Source organism: Scyliorhinus torazame, chromosome 5 (genome assembly GCF_047496885.1).
Source record: "Scyliorhinus torazame isolate Kashiwa2021f chromosome 5, sScyTor2.1, whole genome shotgun sequence".
NCBI classification, from domain to species: domain Eukaryota; kingdom Metazoa; phylum Chordata; class Chondrichthyes; order Carcharhiniformes; family Scyliorhinidae; genus Scyliorhinus; species Scyliorhinus torazame.
The window spans coordinates 79,319,072-79,335,857 of record NC_092711.1 but is presented as its reverse complement, the minus strand read 5'-3'; the positions used below and the strand labels follow the sequence as shown (position 1 = coordinate 79,335,857).

At 46.2% G+C, this 16,786-nt stretch overlaps 1 protein-coding gene across 4 annotated transcripts in view; it reads left to right on the top strand.

The window, feature by feature from the left end:
* The window catches only part of LOC140418562 (uncharacterized), a 244,209-nt gene that overhangs the window by 218,001 nt on the left and 9,422 nt on the right, over positions 1-16,786 (top strand). The window contains exon 1 of one of the 4 annotated variants that reach the window (XM_072502074.1): positions 9,764-9,858. The exons of 1 other annotated variant lie outside the window; for it this stretch is intronic. The gene's annotated coding sequence lies outside the window, so the exon portion shown is untranslated. Of the gene's footprint in view, positions 1-9,763; positions 9,859-14,087; positions 14,291-15,465; positions 15,729-16,786 lie in introns of those variants that run through there. 2 more of the 4 variants (XM_072502078.1, XM_072502077.1) reach the window with 2 other exon arrangements.

Sequence of the window (16,786 nt, the reverse complement as noted above, 5' to 3'; positions counted from 1 at the left end):
GCACGGCAGGACAGCGGTTAGCACTGTTGCTTCACAGCTACCGGGTCCCAGGTTCAATTCCCAGCTTGGATCACTGTCTGTGCGGAGTCTGCACGTTCTCCCCGTGGGTTTCCTCCGGGTGTCCTGGTTTACTCCCACAAGTCCCAAAAGACGTGCTGTCAGGTGAATTGGACATTCTGAATTCTCCCTCTGTATATCTGAACAGACGCCGGAATGTGGCAACCAGGGGATTTTCACAGTAACTTCATTAAGTATGCCTACTTATGACAGTAAAGAGTATTATTATTATGGAGGGGGTGGGTGGTTACTCTGGCTGCCGACTTCTGTTCCGTGGTCTTGTCAATTCCCAGTGGCCCTGCAGAAGGAGCATGTGGTATCCACTGGAATGCTTGACACCTTCCACGTTGAGTGGATACCTCAGCGGACAGAGTGTTTCACAGACACTGGGAACAATATTCTGGTTCAGTTAGGAAGGTTCCCGACACTTTTGTTGGGACTCGCTGATTTTGGTCTTTTATTTTGACTGGACCACAGGCTTGGGGAAAGCAAGAGAGGAAAGAAGGTTCAATAGAAACTAGAATGATCTGTTGTGAATTTCTATCCTATTCTTACAGTGGTCATTTTTGTAAACTTCTTTTTCAGGCATTAGAACGGGAGGATTGGCAGCCTGGCAACTCGAGCCAAATATAACATCGAGATCTGACAGTCACTCAATTCATTAGGATCTAAATATCACAAACTGTCAATGTGCTTGTCTGTTCTGACTGTGGGAAGAGATTTCAAACATCAGTGTGACTGGAAAAGCCCCGAGACACACACACACCTGAGTGGGAGTGTTCCAGTGAACTGACTGTGGAAAGAGCTTTAACCAGTTACACAGCCTGAAAAATCATCTTGTTTCCTCTTGTGGGAAAGCCTAGGACCAGAGGGCATAATCTCAGAGTAAGGGATCTCAAATTTAGGACAGAGGTGAGGAGACATTTCTTCTCTCAGAGGGCAGTGAATCTGTGGAATTCTTCAGCTGGCATTCTGCCTCTGGAGTTTACCAAAATAAGGCAAAGGCGAAGGTGTCATTACCGAGATTGGCCGCTTGGTGGCGCAGTGGCGCTTTCACTGGGGCCTTGAGTTCAGGAACATCCCAGACAAGACTAGTGAGAAATATCTGTCTGGGAAAGGGGAGAAAACTGTGTAATCGGGGAATGGAGCGCTGCCGAAGGACCTTAGAGAAAGGAGTTCAGCAAAGTCTTATTTTCTTCATTTTCATTCAATATTTATTACAATTTCAGAGAAAATATTACAGAAAAGCGTATTTTGAATTAACAAAAGGGAACATAATGATTGAGGGTCACAGTGAGAACAGAACACATGCCCTCTGAGCTGCCAAATGTATGTACAACTGTAACAGACACAAGAAAGAGAGAACAGGAGCTCAACATAAAGGGAAGGCAACTGTTGTAAATAAGGAACGAGATAAGATACTTATTTAGACATAACATTGAGAGAAATTATTAGCTACAATTACATTACAGCCAAAATTATCTCGTACATTTCAAACTGAAAAACAGAAATACTGTCCATGATTGTCTCAGTTACAGATGCAGAATAATAAACTGAGAGAATTTTACTGTTAGAGTCACCAAGAGGAGATATTGTATTTGTGTCACACACAGATCATAATAAACAGCCGAGAAAAATCTACAGCGTTCGAAAGTCAACCGATCACTTGATCTGTAAAAGAGAGAGAAAATGATGAAGCAGATGTTTATGATCGGGGACATTGATGTTTTTAATCAATCAAACATTTAGAGATTTTTTAAGCGGCTTCTGTCAGTTTGAAGTGTGAGTGGATTGAATCTTCTCACCTTCACCAGAGTGACTGCAGCGCTGTAGGAAATGCTCAGGAAGAACAGGGTGATGAATGTGGAAGCGGTTGTCCAGATGTTCCCATTATCATCCTCATAGTCTTCAGTCCAGGTGTGTTCTGTGGTATCTACGGGGATAGAGCAAATAACTATAATCAGATTGTTTATTAATCCAGGATATGTTTTTAATATTCTCGCTTCATTTTCTCCCGCTGCTAATTCATTCTTTAATATATTTGTCATTGCATGTCTACTGTTGAGTTCATGCCACTCAGAAATCGATCTCTGTAACTTTTTTCTTCCAATTAGGGGGCAAGTTAGCGTGGCCAATCCACCTACCCTGCACATCTTTGGGTTGTCGGGGTGAGACCCACGGGTCACGGGGAACCTCCACAGGGACACAGACCCAGGAGCGGGATCAACCCCAGGTTCATGGTGGCGTGAGGCAGCAGTGCTAATCACTATGACACCGTGCCGCCATTGCCTGACGTTTGTGTTTGTTCTTTATCTTTTGTGGCTGTGTAGATGCGAAATTCTTGTTTTGCTTTACTCTTCTTTTGTGTGTCCCGATGTCTTTGTAAGTGTCATTGTGTGTTCATGTGTCAGTTAGTATTGATCTGTGTATTTGTGTGTCAGCGTCTGTATGTGAACTTTGTTTATCTTCTGTGAATGTGTATATATGAGTGTTTATTGTGTGTGTTTGTGTGTTGAAGTCTATGTTTATATATTAATGCCTGTGTTAATCTAAGTTTATACTTCACTGCCCAGTAATAAAAGTGTTAATGTGTCTTTATACGTTCAACATGTATGTCAGTGTCTTAATGTTTGTGTCTGGATAAGTGCGTTTGTGTGTGTGTGTTTGTTGATGTGTGTATTTCATCATAGAATCATTATCGTAAAATCCCTACTGTTCCGAACGAGGCCATTCGGCCCATTGAGTCTGCACCGAAAGAGCACTCTACCTGGACGCATGCCCCTGCCCTGTCCCCAAAACCTCGTAACCCCACCTCACGTTGTGGGCACTAAGGGGTAATATAGCATGGCCAATCCACCAAACCTGCACATCTTTGGACTGTGGGAGGAAACTGGAGCACGCGGTGGAAACAGGAATAGACCCGGGAGAACGTGGAAACTCCACACCGACAATCACCCAATGTTGGAATTGAACCCGGGTTTATGGCGCTGTGAGGCAGCAGTGCGATTTATGCGTTGATGGTTGTTTCTAACTATCTATTGATGTGTATTGATGACCTCATGTGTATTCATGTGTGTTCGTGTCAATGTGTGTACGAATCTGCTAATATGTGTCCACGTGTGCCCATTAGTGTGTTAATGTGGATTATTGTCTCTGTTTGAATGGAATTATTTCTGTCATCGTGAAATTCTGCTAATGTACATGTTATTGGTTACATTTGTGTTTCATATTCTTCTGTCAGCTTGCTTGTCTGGTTTTATATGTTTGTGTATCTGTGTGAACATGTGGTTGTATGTGTCTGTTTGTGTACATTTGTGTAGCCGCTTGTGTGTGTGGATTTGTGTGTGTATGTGCACGTGTGTCTGTGTGTGTATACCATGTGCTTTCTTGTGTTTATGTGCATGTTTGTGAATTTTTGCGCATGTTTGCGTGTGTTTTTGTGTCAAAATATGTGTGGTTCATTATGCCTGGGTGTATGTTCATGCATGTGTTTCTATGTGTGTGTCTATGTGTGTGTTTGTGTCTACGTGTGAGAGTGTGGGTGTCTGTGTGCATGTATGTGTAGTGTTTGTGTCTTAATCTGTCTGTGTATTTGTATCAGCTGCCTGTAGCGTTGACATTTGTGGGTATTATTGATACCTATGTAGAATATGTTGAACTTTCTGCTTATAAAAGCGTTTTCTGTGAGTTGCAAGCTGACATCAGGTGACCGAATGCAAAAATACAAGGAGGTGCCTCAGGAGAGAACAGTGAAAACCCAGGGAGAATTCAATCACCAGTCTGGATTTGGATTATGGGGAATCGGGTTTAGCATACTGATAAGACGAACAAGAGTGCTAAAACAATTATGTTGCACAAATAGATACTTTCAGACATCTTTATCATGATGGCCTTTGAAACCCTTCAGCCAGTAAGCTCCATGCCGTCTTGTAATGTCAGTAACTGAGTTCTTAGTCTAGAGAACCGTTTACTTCCAAACTCCCTGCTTGGGGACTGGGAAGATATTGAGTTAATAATCTCCCTCTCTCTGGTCAGCTCAGCAAATTGCCTTTGGGTTCTCCCTGCTGGAGGTGGAGAGACAGAGAGTTCATTCATCACCTTCCTCGTCTTTTGGTCGGGAAAGTGGAGGTAAAATGGCTCAGTGTTGCCCCTTTGCTCTCTTTGTTGGGGAAGCGTGGATACAGTGGATTAAATAATGCCTCTCCACTCATTGTTGGAAGCGGAAGTACAGTGGGTTAACTAATGCCCCTCCCCCTCTCTCTGTTGGGGAAGGGGGCGCACAGTGGATTACCTAACGCCCTTCCCCCTCACTCTGTTGGGGAAGTGGGGAGACAGTGGAGTAACTAATGCCTCTCCCCCTCTCTGTTGGGGAAGTGGGGGTGCAGTGGATTGACTAATGCCCCTCCCCCCTCTTTGTTGGCGAAGTGGGGAGACAGCAGATTAATAAAGCCCCTCCCCCTCTCTTTGCTGGTGAAGTGGGGGTACAGTGGATTAACAATTTCCCTTTCCCCTTTCTTTGATGGGGATTATTGGTCCATGTTTCTGTGTGACCCTCAATTCAGTTCCCAGTGGGTGTGATGCAGCAACTTAAAGCTGACATTAATTTTAAAGGGATGGACAATGGGAGAAGCAGGAACACCGAGATCTAAATGTGATGTGTTTGTTTGTCTGAAATGGGAAAGTATCCGATTTCTCCTCAGCGGGAGGAAAGTCAATGAACATATTTTGCTGAATCCTGGAATGAATGAGTTTCATTCTGTCTCTGACCCAGGGTGTATCTGAGCTGGGAGCACTGGTTGTATCAGACTTGGGGCCGAGACCTGTAGAAATCCGGGTCTCATTGAACAGATCTGATATCAGCAAAGTGGAAGCTCCATTAATTAAGCGGCTGTGCATTTAAATCACAATTGGAGGAAAAAACCTTTATTGTTATTTTAGTTCGAAATACAATTGATAGATTCTCATTGACATGAATTAACGGTGTCCATCAGAGCGAGGGAAATGTTCACAAAACTCGGTTTACCGCTGGATTTATCAACCGTTCTGTTGATGATCTTCAAGGGGATGGCTTCATGTCCCACCACACAGGAGTAAGAAGCGCCGCTGGCCCACTCCTCCGCTGCAATGGATAACAGGCTGTACATGAAGAAGGAGCTATTGCCGTTCTCCGCCATCACCTCGGTGTTCTTGTAGTTCCCGGGATTCACCGGCTTGTCATTGACGGTCCACTTGACGAAGATCTCTCGGGGGGGGGGGGAGAAACCTCTCACTAAGCAGCTGAGGGAGACGAATTTCTGAGCGGAGACGTCTTCAGCCGAGGGCAGGAGGACAGAGACGGACGGTTCCCGCGGGTTGGGATCTGCAGAAAATGTAAAATAAATGTAAATAAAATGGGGAATTCCGGAGACAATGGAACCGCGGGTTAGATGTGAGAGAAATGTGTTTTGTGTTGGATTTTAAACGTTTCCATTTTCCACGTTGGGATCTGTCCGGTTTCCCAGCTCGGAGCTGAGGTGGACACAAGCCTTTACCCTGAGAATTTACGGATATTGGATTCGAAAGTTTCAGAAAGTGTACAGCAGGGAAACAGGCCATTCGGCCCGCCTGTTCTGTGCTGGTTTATAAGCTCCATTCCAGGCTCCTCCCACCTTACCCCAAGAGGATTGGAAAACTGCCAATGTATCACCCTTATTGAAAAGGGAGGGAATCAAAAACAGGTAATTATAGGCCAGTGACCTTAATAGTTGAGCATTTAACCATACAGAGTATAATCAAGCTGGGTCTACACGGCTTCGTGAAGGGTAAATCATGCCTGACAAATTTATTGCAATTCTTTGAGGTAATAACGAGAAGGCTGGAGAGAGGGGGACCAGTAGATGTGATATACATGAATTTCAAAACTGTGTTTAATAAGTGAATGTACTATTGCCATGGCTGCAGATACAAAAATAGAAAGGCAAGTGGATGACAGAATATCCACAGAGGGACGGAGACAGCGTAACTTACTGAGTAAAAACCCTTATTTGAGGTGATAACGAGAAGGCGAGAGAGAGGGGAGCCAGTAGGAGTAATATACATGGATTTCAAAACTGTGTTTAATAAATGAATGTTCTATTCCCACGTTTGCAGATGACAAAAAATAGGTAGAAAGCCAAGTGGTGAGGATCACAGAAAATACACAGAGGGACAGAGAATGTGAGGTTAGACACTTTGGTAGGAGGAAGAACATAACGGAAAATTATTTAGATGGAGAAAGACTGGAGAAAGCCGAAGTAACGGCGTAATTGGGGGTCCTCGTGCAGAAACCACACAAAGCAAGTTCTGCAGGTAATATGGAGACAAATTGAATGTTGACATTTATTTCAAAGGGAATAGAATATAAACATGGGGAAGTCGAGCTAAAACAAGGCATTAGTTAGACTGCACCTGGTATACTTTGAATAGTTTTGGTGCCCTTATCTACGGAAGACAATTGGTTTTGAAGGCAGTCCAGAGAAGGATCACGAGGTTGATCCCGAGTATGGAGGGATTTTCTTATGGGGAGAGGTTAAGTAGGCTGGGTTGTACTTATTGGAGTTTAGAGGAATGAAGGCAGCCGAATCGAGACATGAAAGATTCTCAAGGACCTTCTTAGGAGGTTGTTTTCCCTTGTAGGATTTCTGTTTATTTTTCAATGCCTGCCGATTTTCCTGCCAAAAGCTTTTTACAAAGAGATTGAGGGAAGGATTACTTTGTTCATATGGGGAGGGAAGGCAGGCAGGGGGTTTGGGTCTTCCGAACCTGATGTATTACTACTGGGCGGCGAATGTGGAGAAGGAGCGGAGCTGGGTCAGTGGGGTTGATTCCCAATGGGTCAGAACGGACAAATGGAGGACAGTTTGTGCAGCGGGTCGGGATTGAAAGCACTAGCATCAGCGCCGCTCCTGATGGCCCTGGGGAAATACTCAGGGAGTCCCGTAATAATAGTTTCATTGAGAATTTGGAGGCAGTTTCGCCAACACTTCGGGTTGGGGGCAGGGTCAAGGGAAATGCCGATTCAGGGAAACCACAGATTTGAGCCAGGGAAGTGGGATGGAAATTTTCGGAAATGGGAGGAGAAGGGGATTAAGACACCAAAAGATTTGTTTCTTAGGGGTCGGTTTGCAAGTGTGAAGGAGCTGGAAGCGAAGTATGGGCTGGAGCAGGGGGAAATGTTTAGATACATGCAGGTTCGGGATTTTGCCAGAAAGGAGATACAGAGCTTCCCGGTGGAGCAGGTCTCCACATTGCTGGAGGAGGTGCCGATGACAGGGGGGGCTGGAGAAGGGGGTAGTGTCGGCGGTTTACAGAGCTATTTTGGATGAGGAGAAGGCACCACTGGAAAGGATCAAAGCAAAGTGGGGGGAAGAGTTGGGCGAGCATATGGAGGAGGGGTTCTGATGTGGGGTGCTCCTGAGAGTGAATGCCTCCACCTCATGCGCAAGTTTGGGGCTGGTACAGCTGAAGGTGGTATACAGAGCACACCTCACGAGGGCGAGGATGAGCCAATTCTTTGAAGGAGTAGAAGATGTGTGTGAACGTTGCGGGCGGGCGGGTGGGGGGGGGGGGGGGTGCTGCTAATCATGTTCATATGTTTTGGTCCTGTCCAAAGCTAGAGGAGTATTGGAAGGAGGATTTTAGGATAATTTCTAAAGTGATGCACGTGAAACTGGCCCCTATTCAGGGTGTCGGACCACCCAGGGTTGGAAACGCGTGCGGAGGCAGATGTTGTAGCCTTCGCCTTGTTGATCGCCCGAAAGCGGATCCTGATAGGTTGGAGAGCAACCGCTCCACCCTGTGCCCTGGCGTGACGGGGGGACCTATTGGAATTCTTGACTCTTGAGTAGGTTAAGTTTGAAGTGAGGGGAAGGATGGAGGGGTTCTACAATTCATAGGCATTATTCATTATGCACTTTCAAGAAGCAGATAACATAGAACATTAGTTGAGGCGGGTGGGTGGGAGGGTTGGGGGGAGGGTGTGTGTGTGTGTTAATGGCGACTATGGGTGATCCCTAATTCCTTTTTGTCATTTGTTTGTGTGAACATGCGGGCTAATGTTTGGGGTTTGGTGGGAGGATGGGATCGTTGTTATTGGTATGGGGATTGACATATTTGTTACTGATTATTGTTTATTGTTGGTGGGTGTAAGTTTGGGAGAAAATGTGAAAAAGGAGGAGAATAAAAAAAATTTTAAATTTTTTTAATAAACAGTGCCAGTGACTGTGAAAGACCCCTAGACGCTACATTCCGGTGCCTGTTTGGGTACGCAGAGGGAGAATTCAGAATGTCCATATTACCTAACAGCACGTTTCGGGACTTGTGGGAGGAAACCGGAGCACCCAGAGGAAAACCCACGCAGACACGGGGAGAACGTGCAGACTCCGCACAGACAGTGACCCAAGCTGGGAATCGAACCTGGGACCCTGGAGCTGTGAAGCAACAGTGCTATACACTGTGCTACCATGCCGCCCATCCCACCCAGCAACAATGCACTGTTTTAATCAGACCCAAGAGTAGATTCAAGATGTCACGCTCGGCACAAGGATACTAGATATTATAGACTGTAAGATCCACAAACTCTGCCAAGGTGGCTGCAACTTAACAGGTTATTATGGACATTAAACTGTGGGCAACATTCGATTCTGTGACCAATATTTAGTTAACACGGATCTGAGTAAGGAAACTTTGCAGCCACCTGTGAAGCTTAAATGTCTCGTTGTGTCAGGATGAACCAGCATTTGAGGAATATGAAATCTCGGGACTGTTGGTCTCCAAGTGTCATATTGAACACAGGAGAATGAGCTCGAATTGGGGCAGAGATAAGCGTGAGTGAGCATCGTAAACTGCTATTGTATCGCGGTGTTCTGGGTCTGAGTTTTAACCCTGCAGTTAATAGTCAGGGATACAGTATAATAAACCCTGAACAAAGCAAATGTGTGTGTGAGAAGCATCTGAAGCACCAGGAACCAGCTGAACCAGCAGAGCTGAATGTTTTCCAGTGCAGCCACAGTACTGAACATATTCCAGCTTCCAAGTCCACCTGAGAACCAACCTCCTGGCGATTCATCTACAGAAAGCTTCAGAGCCTCGTGAGAATTATTCGTTTCTAAAAATGCTTCACTCCAACTAAAGGATTAGTTCAACACGAAGACAACAGACCTGCAGCGATATAAAGATTGCAGTCTACATTCCATTTCCATCATTACAGCTTCAACTTGATCTGTACCTAATTTCTGTTTATGTGTCAGTGAGTGTGAAAGAGATGAGGAGCTGAGATGTTCAAACATCCAGGGAAATAGTGTGATAATAAATAAACTTTATTCCTTTAAAAATCACCAGTCAGCCTGCTGCTGAAATGTATTTTAAATAAAGGAATATCACTCTGAGGGGAAGAAAATATCACATAAACATCCTGATAATGAACTGGAAAGGACCACTAAGTGTAATCAAACACTGTATAACCCCCTTCAGGTAGCTGGATAGAGGCTGAACCCTCTCACACTGAATGTCTACGTGATCCACAGACACCTCCAGGCGAAAAAACATCAGCTTCAGCCTGGGAGTGGGTGAAACATTAAAAATACCTGTTGCCCGTTTAACTGATCGCCGGGCACTAGGACCCGGCTGGGAACAGAAACCTCCAGGCCCCGCCCACTCGCTGTTGCATCACCAAGACGCCAGCGCATGCGCCCTGCTTCCCCAAGATGGCGGCTGTGAACCAGGGCCTGGTTCTGGGAGAGAGCTGACCGGCGGTGATGTGACCTGAGGATCACCACACCTCAGGCAAGGGGCCAGGTTGGGAAGGCGGTGCCTTCGGGAATAAGTGGGAAGGTGATGTTTGGTCAGTTGCTGCAGTCTGTGTAGTGAAGGTGCTGTCACAGTTGTGTGAGGTGAGGAAGTACAGGATTATCACCCAGCAATGATCAATTAAGGGGAATGTAAATCCAGCTCAGGCTGCTTTCAGATTGGAAAGGGAGCGAAGGTGTGTCCGCAGAGCTGGTGAATGTTGGGGCTTTGGCACTTTCTCTATAAATTAATTCCCTCCCTCCCTCTACCTTTAAAGTCGTAGAATTTTACAGCACGGAAAGGGCCCCTTCGGCCCATTCACAATAATCTTTATTATTGTCACAAGAAGGCTTACATTAACACTGCAATGAAGTTACTATTAAAATCCCTGAATTGCCACACTCCGACGCCAGTTCGGATGCACTGAGGAATAATTCAGAATGTCCAATTCACCGAAGAAGCTGGTCTTTCGGTACTTGTGGGAGGAAACCCACGCAGACACGGGCAGAATGTGCAGACTCCGCACAGACAGTGACCCAAGCCAGGAATCAAACCCAGGTCACTGGCGCTGTGAAGCAGCAGTGCTAATCACTATACTACTGTGCCGCCCATAAGATTATTAGATTACTAGGTCTGCATGAATTGTGTCCCAGGATGCTGTGGGAGGCCAGGGAGGAGATTTCAGGGGCTCTGACCCAAACTTTTAATTTCTGGCCACGAGGGGAGTTGCCAGGTGACTTGAGAACAGCTAATGTGGTCCTATTATTTCAGAAAGGTTGTTGAGATAAGCCAGGGAACTGCAGTCCAGTGAGTCTTACATCAGTGGTAGGGAAACTATTGGAGAAAGTTCTGATGGACTCTATTTCCACTTGGAGAGGTTTGATCAGGAATAGTCAGCATGACTTTGTCAGAGGGAGGTCATGCCGAACAAATTTGATTGCATTTTTTGAGCATGTGACCAGGTGTGGAGATGGGGGTTGATGTAGTTTACATGGATTTCAATAAAGCTTTGGACAAGATCCCACATGGAAGACTTGCGGATAACTCAAAGATTGGCCAGATGGTTAACAGTGAGGTTGAGTGTCTTGGGTTACAGAAAGATATAGACGGAATGGGCAGAAAAGTGGCAAATGGAACTGGAACCCTAAAAAGTGAGGTGACACACTTTGGAAGGGGTAATGTGACAAGGAAGTATTCAATGAACAGCATGGCACTGGGAAGTTCTGAGCAACAAAGGGACCTTGGCGTGTTTGTCCAGAGATCTCTGAACGTGGAAGGGCAGGTTAATAGGGTGGTGAAAAAGACATATGGGACATTACTGTGAGCATTTCTGGTTGCTACATTATAAGAACTAGAACTACAAGCAGGAGTAGGCCATCTGGCCCCTCGAGCCTGCTCCACCATTCAATGAGATCATGGCTGATCTTTTGTGGACTCCGCTCCACTTTCCAGCCCGAACACCATAACCCTTAATCCCTTTATTCTTCAAAAAACTATCTTTATCTTAAAACCATTTAATGAAGGAGCATCTACTGCTTCACTGGGTAAGGAATTCCATAGATTCACAACCCTTTGGGTGAAGACGTTCCTCCTAAACTCAGTCCTAAATCTACTTCCCCTTATTTTGAGGCTATGCCCCCTAGTTCTGCTTTCACCCACCAGTGGAAACAACCTGCCTGCATCTATCCTATCTATTCCCTTCATAATTTTATATGTTTCTATAAGAGCCCCCCTCATCCATTCCAACGAGTACAGTCCCAGTCTACGCAACCTCTCCTCATAATCCAACCCCTTCAGCTCTGGGATTAACCTCTTGAATCTCCTCTGCACACCCTCCAGTGCCAGTACGTCCTTTCTCAAGTAAGGAGACCACAACTGAACACAATACTCCAGCTGTGGCCTCACTCACACCTTGTACAATTGCAGCAGAACCTCCCTAGTCTTAAACTCCATCCGTCTAGCAATGAAGGACAAAATTCCATTTGCCTTCTTAATCACCTGTAAACCAACTTTTTGCGACTCATGCACTAGCACACCCAGGGCTCTTTGCACAGCAGCATGTTTTAATATTTTATCATTTAAATAATAATCCCTTTTGCTGTTATTCCTACCAAAATGGATAACCTCACATTTGTCAACATTGTATTCCATCTGCCAGACCCGAGCCCATTCACTTAGCCTATCCAAATTCCTATACAGACTTCCAGTATCCTCTGCACTTTTTGTTTTACCACTTATCTTAGTGTCGTCTGCAAACATGGACACATTGCCCTTAGTCCCCAACTCCAAATCATCTATGTAAATTGTGAACAGTTGTGGGCCCAACACTGATCCCTGAGGGACACCACTAGCTACCGATTGCCAACCAGAGAAACACCCATTAATCCCCACTCTTTGCTTTCTATTAATTAACCAATCCTCTATCCATGCTACTACTTTCCCTTTAATGCCATGCATCTTTATCTTATGCAGCAAACCTTTGTGTGGCACCTTGTCAAAGGCTTTCTGGAAATCCAGATATACCACATCCATTGGCTCCCCGTTATCTACGGCACTGGTAATGTCCTGAACAAATTCCACTAAATTAGTTCGGCACGACCTGCCCTTTATGAACCCATGCTGCGTCTGCCCAATGGGACAATTATAGGAAGGATATGATTGGAGACAGTGCAGAGGAGATTCACCAGGATGTTGCACGGGATGGAACATTTATGAAGAGAGGTTGGATAGAACAAACAAAGAACAAAGAAAGTTACAGCACAGGAACAGGCCCTTCGGCCTTCTCAAACCTGCACTGATCATGCTGCCCGTCTAATCTAAAACCTTCTACTCTTCTGGGGTCCCCCATTCTATTCATCTATTTGTCAAGGCGTCCTTAAATGCCACTATTATACCTGCTTCCACCACCACCTCTGGCAGTGAGTTCAAGGCACGCCCTACCCTCTGTGTTAAAGAATTTCCCTCGTACATCTCCTCTAAACTTTGCCCCTCTCATCTTAAACCTGTGTCCCCTAGTAATTGACTCTTCCACCCTGGAAAAATGTTTCTGACCATCCTCTCTGTCCATGCCCCTCATAATTTTGTCGACTTCTGTCAGGTCACCCCTCAACCTCCGTCGTTCCAGTGAGATCAAACCAAGTTTCTCCAACCTCTCTTCACAGCTAATGCCCTCCATACAAGGCAACATCCTGGTAAATCTTTTCTGTACTCTCTCCAAAGCCTCCACATCCTTCTGGTAGTGTGGCGACCAGAATTGAACACTATGTTCCAAGTGTGGCCGAACTAAGGTTCTGTAAAGCTGCAACATGACTTTTCAATTTTTAAACTCAATGCCCCGGCTGATGAAGGCAAGCATGCCGTATGCCTTCTTGACTACCTTCTCCACTTGTGATGCCATACTCTTAATGGTTCTGCCATTTGCTGTATATTTCCCCACTGTATTAGACCTTCCAGAATGCGTTACCTCACATTTGGCTGGATTAAACTCCATCTGCCATCTCTCTGCCCAAGTCTCCGACCGATTTCTATCTTGCAGCATCCTCTGACGGTCCACATCACTATCCGCAATTCCACTAACCTTTGTGTTGTCTGCAAACTTACCAATCAAACCAGTTACATTTTCCTCCAAATCACTTACATATACTACAAACAGCACAAGTCACAGCAGTGATCCCCACGAAACACCACTAGTCACAGCCTTCCATTGCTACCCTCAGTCTTCTATGACCGAGCCAATTCTGTATCTATCTTACCAGTTCAGCTCTGATCCTGTGTGACTTCACCTTCTGTACCAGTCTGCCAAGGGGCTTACGACCTTCATCAATCATCTCCGTCACTTCCTCAAAAAACACTATCAAGTTAGTGAGACACTATCTCCTCTTCACAAAACCATGCTGCCTATCACTAATACGTCCACTTGCTTCGAAATGGCAGCAAATCCTGTATCGAAGAATCCTCTCCAATAATTTCCCTACCACTGACGTAAAGTTCACCGGCTTGTAATTTTCTGGATTATCCTGCATTTTCCTTTAAATTTTCTGGGTTATCCTTAGGTTTGGGTTGTTTTCATTGGAGCCGAGAAGGGGGCCGGTGCATGTGTGTGTGTGTGTGGGGGGGGGGGGGGGGGGGGGTGGGGGGGGGGGGTGGTGTGACCTGATCGAGGTGTACAAGATTATTAGGGGCTTGGACAGGGTGGATAGGGAGCAGCTGTTCCCCTCAGTTGAAGGTTAGGCACGAGGGGCCACAAGTTCAAGATGAGGGGAGAAGGTTTAGGGGGGTTTTGAGGAAAAACCTTGTTACCCAGAGGGTGGTGACAGTTTGGAACCCACTGCCTGGGAGGGTGGGAGAAGCGGGTTGCCTCACATCCTTTAAACACTTGGCACGTCATAACATTCAAGGCAATGGGCCAAGAGCCAGCAAATGGAATCAGGTAGGTCAGGTGCTTTTCACGTGTCGGTGGCCATTCAGACTCAATGGGCCGAAGGGCCTCTTCACTGTTGCTGTTGATACAAAGTTCGGTGGCATCGCAGACAGACTAGATGATAGCATAAAATTGCAAGAAGATATTGACAGACTCGGTGAATAGGCAAATTTGTGGCAAATGGAATTCAAAGTAAACAAGTGTGAGGTTATACATTTTGGACCAAAAAAGAATAGAAAAGAGTACTTTCTAAATGGAAAGAGGTTCGGTCCAGTGGATGTCCAAGCTGCAAACCATTTCTCCCAATCCTGGCCCTTCATGGATTTAATGAAGGCCAAGGCAATCATTGGATTATTGAAAGACTTGACGGAGTTGTTGGATACCATTTTTCGGGTTGCAGGATAAAGCATAACGTAATTCACTCCCCACAGCCTTGAGCTGCATTTAAACTTCAAAAAAGTCTCGAAGCTTTGTTTGTGTTGCTGCTGAAAAGTCCTGAATCCTCACTCCCTCCTGGGGCCAGGTGCCACCTCTCCGTACCCGTCTCCAGGACCTTCTTTCAAGTTGTGGAAATGAAAATGAAATGAAAATCGCTTATTGTCACAAGTAGGCTTCAATGAAGTTACTGTGAAAAGCCCCTAGTCGCCACATTCCGGCGCCTGTTCGGGGAGGCTGTTACGGGAAGCGAATGTTTACAGGCCTGGGATGAAAACTATCCCTCAGCCTCAGAGACAGGATACGATGAACCCTTTCTAATTTGAAATGCCCAGGCTTCAAATCCAGTTGCGAAAACGTGGCAGTCGGTCCTTAAAGAACCTCACAGGAGCCTTACCCTCCACACTAAATGGACAGAAAATAACAGAATTTATGGGCAGCATGGTAGCACAGTGGTTAGAACAGCTGCTTCACAGCACCAGGGTCCCAGGTTCGATTCCCGGCTTGGGTCAGTATCTGTGCGGAGTCTGCACATTCTCCCCGTGTCTGTGTGGGTTTCCTCTGGGCTCTCCAGTTTCCTCCCACAGTCCAAAGATGTGCAGGTTAGGTGGATTGGCTACGATAAATTGCCCTTAGTGTCCAAATAAAAGGTTAGGTGGGGTTACTGGGTTCCGGGGATGGGGGGGGGAGGTATGGGCTTGGCTGGGGTGCTGTTTCCAAGGTGCAGACTCGATGGGCCGAGTGGACTCCTTCTGCCCTGTAAATTCTATGATGAGCATCTGACAGACCAATGACTCGGATGTTCTTTCTCTGACCCTCAGTTCTCCAAATCCTCCAGGACCTCCGCCACGCCACTCGGCTGGTTTTCAAAGGATTGAATTCTTGCCTCCGTTGAGGAGGCATCTTGCTGAACGTTCAGGATTCTCTCCTCCGGATCATCGAGCCTCTTCATGGAGCTTTGCAGGTGGTGCTCACAAGCTCACAGATATTGAGTCAGCACACTCCGCCTCTGGTCAGTAACACGGATAATGTCGGCAGCCATAATTTTCGCCGCCTCCCAGAGCCCCGGAGAGCGCGGGGTCGAGAGACCTCCTGAGGGTCAGGCCGCCATGTTGAAAAGGCGGCTCCATTCCCGCTGAATCCACCTGCGCTGTTTTATCGACGCATTTCTTGATTCCTTTTGGCAGAATCCTACCAAACTAAACCCTGACATCTTCCAGGGGCACGATCACAATATTAATTCAAGGATTAGGTAGATGGGAGCCGGGCAATCAGTTAAGTGACAGATTATAGGTGAGTGGTGCCAGAACCTGCGGAAAAATAGCTACTCCAGCTCCCATATCACAAACCCGACATCCCCCCCTCACACAGACTTCTTTTTTTTTTTTTTTTATTTTTTTTTTTTATAAATGTTTTATTGAAAATTTTTCCCCAAACAACAATTTTTCCCCTCTTACAAAGCAAACGCAACAATAACAATACAGAAATTTTAAACAATACACAAGTAACAAAACCCCTTTATCTTTGACCTAAACTAAACCCCCCCTCCCCCCCCCCCCCCCTCCCCTCCCCCTGGGTTGCTGCTGCTGGTCATCTGTCTTCCCTCTAACGTTCCCCTAGGTAGTCGAGAAATGGCTGCCACCGCCTGGTGAACCCTTGAGCCGATCCTCTCAGGGCAAACTTTATCTGCTCCAGTTTAATGAACCCCGCCATATCGTTTACCCAGGCCTCCAGTCCGGGGGGTTTCGCCTCCTTCCACATGAGTAGGATCCTGCGCCGGGCTACTAGGGACGCAAAGGCCACAACGTCGGCCTCTTTCGCCTCCTGCACTCCCGGCTCTTCCGCAACTCCAAATAGAGCTAACCCCCAGCCTGGTTTGACCCGGGCCTTCACCACCCGCGAAATCACTCCCGTCACTCCCTTCCAATACCCTTCCAGTGCCGGGCATGCCCAAAACATATGTGCGTGGTTTGCCGGGCTCCCGCCACACCTCCCACATTTGTCCTCCACTCCAAAGAACCTGCTCAATCTTGCTCCCGTTATGTGTGCTCTATGTAGCACCTTAAATTG